The sequence below is a fragment of the Salvelinus namaycush genome, chromosome 19 (assembly GCF_016432855.1).
Source record: "Salvelinus namaycush isolate Seneca chromosome 19, SaNama_1.0, whole genome shotgun sequence".
In the NCBI taxonomy this organism is placed as follows: Eukaryota; Metazoa; Chordata; class Actinopteri; order Salmoniformes; family Salmonidae; genus Salvelinus; species Salvelinus namaycush.
In genome coordinates this window covers 17,871,184-17,879,689 of record NC_052325.1, presented here as the reverse complement: position 1 = coordinate 17,879,689, position 8,506 = coordinate 17,871,184, and the positions used below count along the sequence as shown (strand labels likewise).

General features: G+C 40.5%; 1 pseudogene; it reads right to left on the bottom strand.

Moving 5' to 3' along the window:
* Positions 1-4,830: 4,830 nt before the first annotated feature.
* The window catches only part of LOC120063920, a 178,527-nt pseudogene continuing 174,851 nt past the window's right edge, over positions 4,831-8,506 (bottom strand).

Below are 8,506 nucleotides of genomic sequence, written 5' to 3'. Positions count from 1 at the left end.
AAGAAAGCACAAGTGCCATCTCCTGGAGAAACATACCCATCCCTCTACGCATTGTTGTATTTTTTTTAACCACATTTTTTACCTAAATCCAATTGAATGGTACACATCTTCGTTGATTTCATTTCGAATTCATGTTAGTTGACAACTCAATTAAATGTAAATCAAAACTAAACATTGAGCTGACGTCTCAGCCCAGTGAGATGTTTGTCCAGGAGATGGAAACATCGTGCTCCAGTCCTACAAATGAAGTGCCATCCATTCAAGGTATTTGGACAGTGACCATTTTAAGTAGGTCTATTTGAACAGAGAAATGATAAATGTTGTTTTTGCTCTATAAGCCTACCTCAGCGATTTGAATTGGAGATCAACAAACGAGTAGCAAAGAGCATAACATCCCCTTTTATAACAATGGTTTTATGCATAATATGTCCCCCTATTTTAGGTAAGCATTATGCAAACTACTACATGGTCAAATATGGAAGCTGCAGATGAGGGGTGGAGCATCAGACTTGGGACAATTTTAGCGATCCCAGTGGCCCCACAGTCAAAAAACTACAACGGAAATATAGCCGTTCAGCCATGACTGTAGTTTTAGTAGAGAAGTTGTGAAGCATTTTCCAATAGTTTCAGAATAATGCAGTTTAATTTTCATTTATACTTCACTTAATGGAAAATAATAAAAGCATATTATGGAAAATAAAAGCATTTAATGTTCCAATTTCCAGTAAACCTGTCTAACAACTAGATGTGCTGCTCTTTGTTTGGTATTTGTGATATTTAGCATGTGGCTGAATGGTATAATAGGCTACAATTAATACCCCCTCTAGGTGGTGAAAGGTTTTCAGAGATATCAAACACCCCTTCAGAGGTGTTGCAAGGAGGCTTCTCTCAGCCAGATTGTTCTGGAAAATGTCAATAGAGGCTGGCAACAAAGATGAAGATCCATATGGGTGAAATGCTGTTGATGGAAACTTTAGGAACAGCTATTAAATTTGAAGCTATTTTCCTTTGCCTCTGAATCGTCTGAGACGTATGCCATCTGCTGGATGTGTGCACACTTACCACAACAAATGAAACTACGAGACTCAACGAAGATATCTACTTTGGCATCTTCTTTTGTCCAGTGTCCTTCTTATGTTCTTCTTGGTATAGGAGTTTATCAAGCGTGGAGTCGACTTTAAATATACAATTTTTGTATCTTCATGAAGGTATTCTCTTCAGCAATCATGCTTAGCCTCATATTACGTTGTGCTACATTCTTCCAGCCTATACGGGCCCTATCTGTGTGTGTGTATGTGTGTGTGTGTTCAGCCAGAATCCAAAAGGGCTTAATTTAGAATTGATGAGTAGACATACCTTGCACTGCCTTTGTTATCAGTTACATCATTCTACATGGCTATACATGTTTTTAAAGTTTTTTTTACATGATGAGGTATTGTGTTATATATATATATATTTATACTACCATTCAAAAGTTTGGGGTCACTTAGAAATGTCCTTGTTTTTGAACGAAAATCACATTTTTTGTCCATTAAAATAACATTAAATTGATAAGAAATACAGTGTAGACATTGTTAATGTTGTAACTGACTATTGTAGCTGGAAACGGCATATTTCTTTTATGGAATATCTACATAGGCGTACAGAGGCCATTTATCAGCAACCATCACTCCTGTGTTCCAATGGCACGTTGTGTTAGCTAATCCAAGTTTATAATTTTATTAAAGGCTGATTGATCATTAGAAACCATTTTTCAATTATGTTAGCACAGCTGAAAACTGTTGATCTGATTAAAGAAGCAATAAAACGGACCTTCTATAGACTACAGTGGCTTGCGAAAATATTTACCCCCCTTGGCATTTTTCCTATTCTGTTACCTTACAACCTGGAATTAAAATTGATTTTGGGGGGGGGGGGGGGGGGGGGGGTTGTATCATTTGATTTACACAACATGCCTACCACTTTGAAGATGCAAAATATTTTTTATTGTGAAACAAACAAGAAGTAAGACAAAAAAACTATTTGGTGCATAATTATTCACCCCCCAAGGTCAAAACTTTGTAGAGCCACCTTTTGCAGCAATTACAGCTGCAAGTCTCTTTGGGTATGTCTCTATAAGCTTGGCACATCTAGCTACAGGGATTTTTGTCAATTTTCAAGGCAAAACTGCTCCAGCTCCTTCAAGTTGGATGGGTTCCGCTGGTGTACAGCAATCTTTAAGTCATACCACAGATTCTCAACTGGATTGAGGTCAGGGCTTTGACTAGCTCATTCCAAGACATTTAAATGTTTCCCCTTAAACCATTTTAGTGTTGCTTTAGCAGTATGCTTAGGGTCGTTGTCCTGCTGGAAGGTGAACCTCCGTCCCTGTTTCAAATCTCTGGAAGACTGAAACAGGTTTCCCTCAAGAATTTCCCTGTATTTAGTGCCATCCATCATTCCATCAATTCTGACCAGTTTCCCAGTCCCTGCCGATGAAAAACATGGGATGGTGTTCTCGGGGTAATGAGAGGTGTTGGGTTTGTTCCAGACATAGTGTTTTCCTTGATGTCCAAAAAGCTACATTTTTGTCTCATCTGACCAGAGTACCTTCTTCCATATGTTTGGAGAGTCTCCCACATGCCTTTTGGCAAACACCAAACATGTTCTGGCTACTCTTCTGTAAAGCCCAGCTCTGTGGAGTGTACGGCTTAAAGTGATCCTATGGACAGATACTCCAATCTCTGCTGTGGAGCTTTGCAGCTCCTTCAGGGTTATCTTTGGTCTTTTTGTTGCCTCTCTGAATAATGCCCTCCTTGCCTGGTCCATGAGTTTTGGTGTGCGGCCCTCTTGGCAGGTTTGTTGTGGTGCCATATTCTTTCCATTTTTTAATAATGGATTTAATGGTGCTCCGTGGGACGTTCAAAATGTTGGATTTTTTTTTATAACCCAACCCTGATCTGTACTTCTCCACAACGTTGTCCCTGACCTGTTTGGAGAGCTCCTTGGTCTTCATAGTGCCGCTTGCTTGGTGGTGCCCCTTGCTTAGTGGTGTTGCTGACTCTGGGGCCTTTCAGAACAGGTGTATATATGCTGAGATCATGTGACAGATCATGTGACACTTAGATTGCACACAGGTGGACTTTATTTAACTAATTATGTGACTTCTGAAGGTATCTGGTTGCACCAGATCTTATTTAGGGGCTTCATAGCAAAGGGGGTGAATACATATGCACGCACCACTTTTCCGTTTGACTTTTTTGTAAATTTTTTGTTACAAGTAATTTTTTTAATTTAATTTCACTTCACCAATTTTGACTATTTTGTGTATGTCCATTACATGAAATCCAAATAAAAATCGATTTAATTTACAGGTTGTAATGCAACAAAATAGGAAAAATGCCAATGGGGTGAATACTTTTGCAAGGCACTGTAGTTGAGTATCTGGAGCATCAGCATTTGTGGGTTCGATTACAGGCTCAAAATGGACAGAAACAAAATAACTTTCTTCTGAAACTCATCAGTCTATTCTTGTTCTGAGAAATTAAGGCTATTCCATGCGAGAAAAGGCCAAGAGACTGAAGATCTCATACAACGCTGTGTACTACTCCCTTCACAGAACAGTGCAAACTGGCACTAACCAGAATAGAAAGAGGAGTGGGAGGCCCCAGCTCCCAACTGAGTAAGAGGACAAGTACATTAGAGTGTCTAGTTTGAGAAACAGATGCCTCACAAGTCCTCAACTGGCAGCTCCATTAAATATTACCCGCAAAACCCCAGTCTCAACGTCAACAGTGAAGAGGCGACTCTGGGATGCTGGCCTTCTAGGCAGAGTTGCAAAGAAAAAGCCATAGACTGGCCAATAAAAATAAAAGATTAAGATGCAAAAGAACACAGACACTGGACAGAGGAACTCTGCTTTACTTTCAAAAACAAGGACATTTCTACGTGACCCCAAACTTTTGAACGGTAGTGTATATAAACACAAAAGTATGTGGACACCCCTTCAAATTAGTTGATTCCGCTATTTCAGCCACACCCGTTGCTGACAGGTGTAGAAAATTGAGCACACAGACATTCAATCTCCATAACCAAACATTGGCAGTAGAATGGCCAAACTGAAGAGCTCAGTGACTTTCAACATGGCACCATCATAGGATGCCACCTTTCCAGCAAGTCAGTTTGTCAAATTTCTTCCCTGCTAGAGCTGCCCCGGTCAACTGTAAGTGGCTCAGCCACAAAAGTTCACAGAACGGGACTGCCAAGTGTTGAAGCGCATAGCATTTAAAAATCATCTGTCCTCAGTTGCAACACTCACTACCGAGTTTCAAACTTCCTCTGGAAGCAACGTCAGCACATTAACTATTCGTCTGGAGCTTCATAAAATGGGTTTCCATGGCTGAGCAGCCGCATACAAGCCTAAGATCACCATGTGCAAACCCAAGCATTGGCTGGAGTGATGTAAAACTCTTGGTCATGTAGTGTGAGTGTACAAAACATTAAGAACACATTCCTAATAATGAGTGGCACTCGCTTTTGTCTTGCCGATTCACCCTCTGAATGGCACACATACACAATCCATGTCTCAATAGTCTCAAAGCTGCCCCTTCATCTATACTGATTGAAGTAGATTTAACCTGTTTAGTTTTTGCCATGGAAAGAGCAGGTCTTCCTAATGAACTTATTTCAATTGACTGATTTCCTTATATGAACTTTACCTCAATAAAATATTTGAAATTGTTGCATGTTGCATTTATATACATACATACAGTACATAGTGTACATACATACACACACATACATACATTCATACATGCTTGCATACAAATAAAGAACACAAATCATAAAACATTTTAGTGCTGATATCATGCTTTATTAAATCAAGGGGAGGTTGCATTTAATTCTACAATTCTAATTTAAATCAAACGAAAGTGCAGGGCAGAACAGTTAATACATTTGGTTTTCTTTTAATTTTAACACAGCAGGTGTTGTCGCTGTGGTACACTTGCTTGATGTTTGCCCTAACACCTGACAAGGTGAAATTCTAAAGCTAACACACAAAAGTAACGCACTCAAGCAAACCTCCAAAAGATGGCTCTGATTCTGCAAAAAAAAGTGCCTGATGGACTTTCAATTGTTAATGGCCAGGTTGATATTGTTCAGAAAATCTATCAAGCAGTCATTTGCCAGAAACAGAGCACACAAAAAAACATTTCAGCTCAAGTGCAGGCCGCTCGCACATTGAACATGTCATTAAAATGGTGGTTATGACATAGTCAGTTCAAAACACAAGGCCTAGTTGTGCTACTTACATGAGGGTTTATGCAAACAGCACTCAGGGTCTTATGATCATGTTACAATTCATAGGAGTATGATAATAACACTGCAGGTAATAACATACAGTGTCAAACATCTCGTCTCTCTGATTTAGTATAAACTTCAACAGGGAACCTCTCTACCTGTTGAGGAAATCTTAAGACTTCAACTTTTTGTTGAGGCACATAGTTTAGTTTCAGGTTTAACAGGGTATTCGTTTCATGCGAAACTTTCTCCTTTTAAACATTTCAGTTCCATTTGTTTTAGTTAATATTGTCATAAATAACAATTCATACATTTTCCATAACCGTCAAGTTCGGCTATATACATTATGTACATGTCACAGAAAAATTGATCAAAAATCCTAAGTCATAATTATCCAATATGGCACATTTTATAACAACTTTAGACTTTAGTCTAGTTTGGCATAAATGAATGTCATGTTTGGTATAAAAATAGTTCATATTTACAATAACAGAAATCCAGGTCTTTATCAAGTAAGATTATTTTTTGTTAAATTAATAAATAAAAAGCATTGAAGTTGGGAAAGGGGATGATATAAATATTTTGACCGTTTTTTTTTATGATCGAATGCTTACAGTTACTGTTGCAGTGTCAGATCCAAAGTCATTGTACAGTTTGAGGGTGTACACTCCAGCATCCTCCTCTTTCACACTGGTGATGATGAGTGTAGTGAGGTCCTCTGAGGTCTCGATATGGAACCTACCGCCATGCTCCTCACCAGGCAGGGTTTTTCCACTGCGGGACCATTCGATGTTAGGTGTGGGCTCTCCGGAGAAAGCACAGGCTACGGTGAGCACCTTCCCAAGTTCAATGGTTATATCCTCTGGGAGAGCTTCAATTGTTGGTGCACCTGTTGCACCTTTTAGAGAAAACACAAAAAAATACTTAGAGAACTACATCACTGCAAATATGGGTAATATTTTACTTAAAGGGGCAATCCGAAGTTGAAACAATTAAAATGTTCCCTTGTTTCGGTAAAAAGCTGAGGGATGGAGAAATTTAACCACTCTCAAATTCATAGACAGTGATATGGATGCAAGGACTGACCATCCATGATATCAAAATTATATTTTTAACCATATTTTATAGTGATAAGCTCATAAGGCATTTATTAGTTATATTCTTCAAGAATCAATTGGTACATATCATGAATTTATAAGTCCAAAACTGTATGTAGCAGCTTTGCAGCATTGCTTGTTTAAAGCCTGAAGGTATAATGCACTATGATGAGGCTTTAATGCATTGTAAGACTTGTATGTCATAAGCATGTATGAGATACTCACCTAGCATACCCTGTGCAATGGATCTCATGGAGGACCCCTCCAGGTGAGAGTGACTCATCATTTCAGTCATACTGCTGGAGCTCATGGTATGGGAAGATGTCATAGAAGACATGCTAGCTAGAGACATGGTTTCCATCTGCATTTCAGCAGCCATGGCAGCCATGCTAGACATACTGGCCATACTGGAGCTGCTGAAAGAGGTCTCCTGATGCATAGAAGAAGAAGCCATGTGGGCTGATTGGGAAGAGAAGCTTTCTTGCATGCTACTAAGAGCAGCACTCTCCCCCATCATCATCATCTGAGCTCCTCCGTGGATTTCTTTCTTAACGACCTGTTCTGAACTTGTATGGGAAGCCATAGCCATAGATGCCTCTTTTTGACTCATTGTTACTTGTTTGGTTTTCACTGAAATAGACGAAAAGAGACAAGGAACCACTAGAAACATGCATGGACAAACTTGTATAGAATTGGTACAGAATTGAGTTTAATCAAAATACTTTTTTATGGCAGAACTTACCTTTCATGGCCATGTGTTGCTGCACATAAGCTGTGACTTTAGTGTAGATGGATTGGAACACTTGGCCGACAAATGAGAATGAAGATTTAGCAGAGACTCCTCCTTCTGCGATGAGCTCACAAGAGTATTCTCCCTGGTCCTTCTCATAGAGGTCATTGATAATGAGGGAACAATGTCCATCCACAGACATGTGGAACTCATAGTGACTGCTCTGTGTCAGTTTCACTCCATTCCTGTACCACACAACTTCTCTCACACTGCTTTCAGATACACAGGACATTCTCACTTTGTCTTTTGAGTTTTCGGCTGTGAGTTGGTGGACAATCTTTGGAGCTTTAGGAGTTGAGGATTTCACAGTTAGTGGAGATTTGATTCTCTTAGGTGAAGTGATTGGTTCAGGAGACTTGACTTGGGGAGGTGACTTCACTCCTTTTGGTTCAGGAGACTTGACTTGGGGAGGTGACTTCACTCCTTTTGGTTCAGGAGACTTGACTTGGGGAGGTGACCTCACTCCTTTTGGTTCAGGAGACTTGGCTGGGGGAGGGGACTTCACCCTTGGAGGTGAGACAACTGGTTCAGGAGACTTGACTCTGGGAGGTGATTTTACTCCCTTTGGCGACATGATTGGCTCAGGAGACTTGACTTGGGGAGGGGACTTCACCCTTGGAGGCGATACAACTGGTTCAGGAGACTTGACTCTGGGAGGTGATTTCACTCCCTTTGGCGACATGACTGGCTCAGGAGACTTGACTGGGGGAGGGGACTTCACCCTTGGAGGCGAAGTAATTGGTTCAGGAGACTTGATTGATGGGGTTGGCGACTTCCCCCTAGCGGGTGACATGATTGGTTCAGGAGACTTGATTGATGAGGTAGGGGTTGGGGGAACACTGGGAGGTGAAGCTACTCGTTCAGGAGACTTGAATCCAGGCTCTGGTGACTTCACTGAGACAACAACCTCCTCTTCAACAATTGCTCTGAAAATGGTCAGGCTAAACCGAGTCTCTTGTCTGCCCTCAGCATTCTCAACCACCAGTGTGTAGCTTCCTTCATCAGAAGATTGGACAGAGGAAATTTCAAAGGTAGACTTGTACTGCGTGGTTGACACCATACGATGATGAGAAGATACAACGACTTGTCCCTCATGCATCCATGTAACACTTGGTGCTGGTTCGCCATCAATGTCGCAAGTGAATCGAGCAGTCTCTCCCTCAATAACTGTTACAGACTGTGGTTTAGTTATTATTCTGGCTGCCAGAGTCGACTTGACTTTATGAACAGTCACTTGCTCAACTTCTGACTCCTCCATAGCCCTAATTTTTGTTTCAGATGAAGCATATGTTTCTGAAGATGCGTATCTTTCAGACGATGCATGTCTTTCACCCAACAA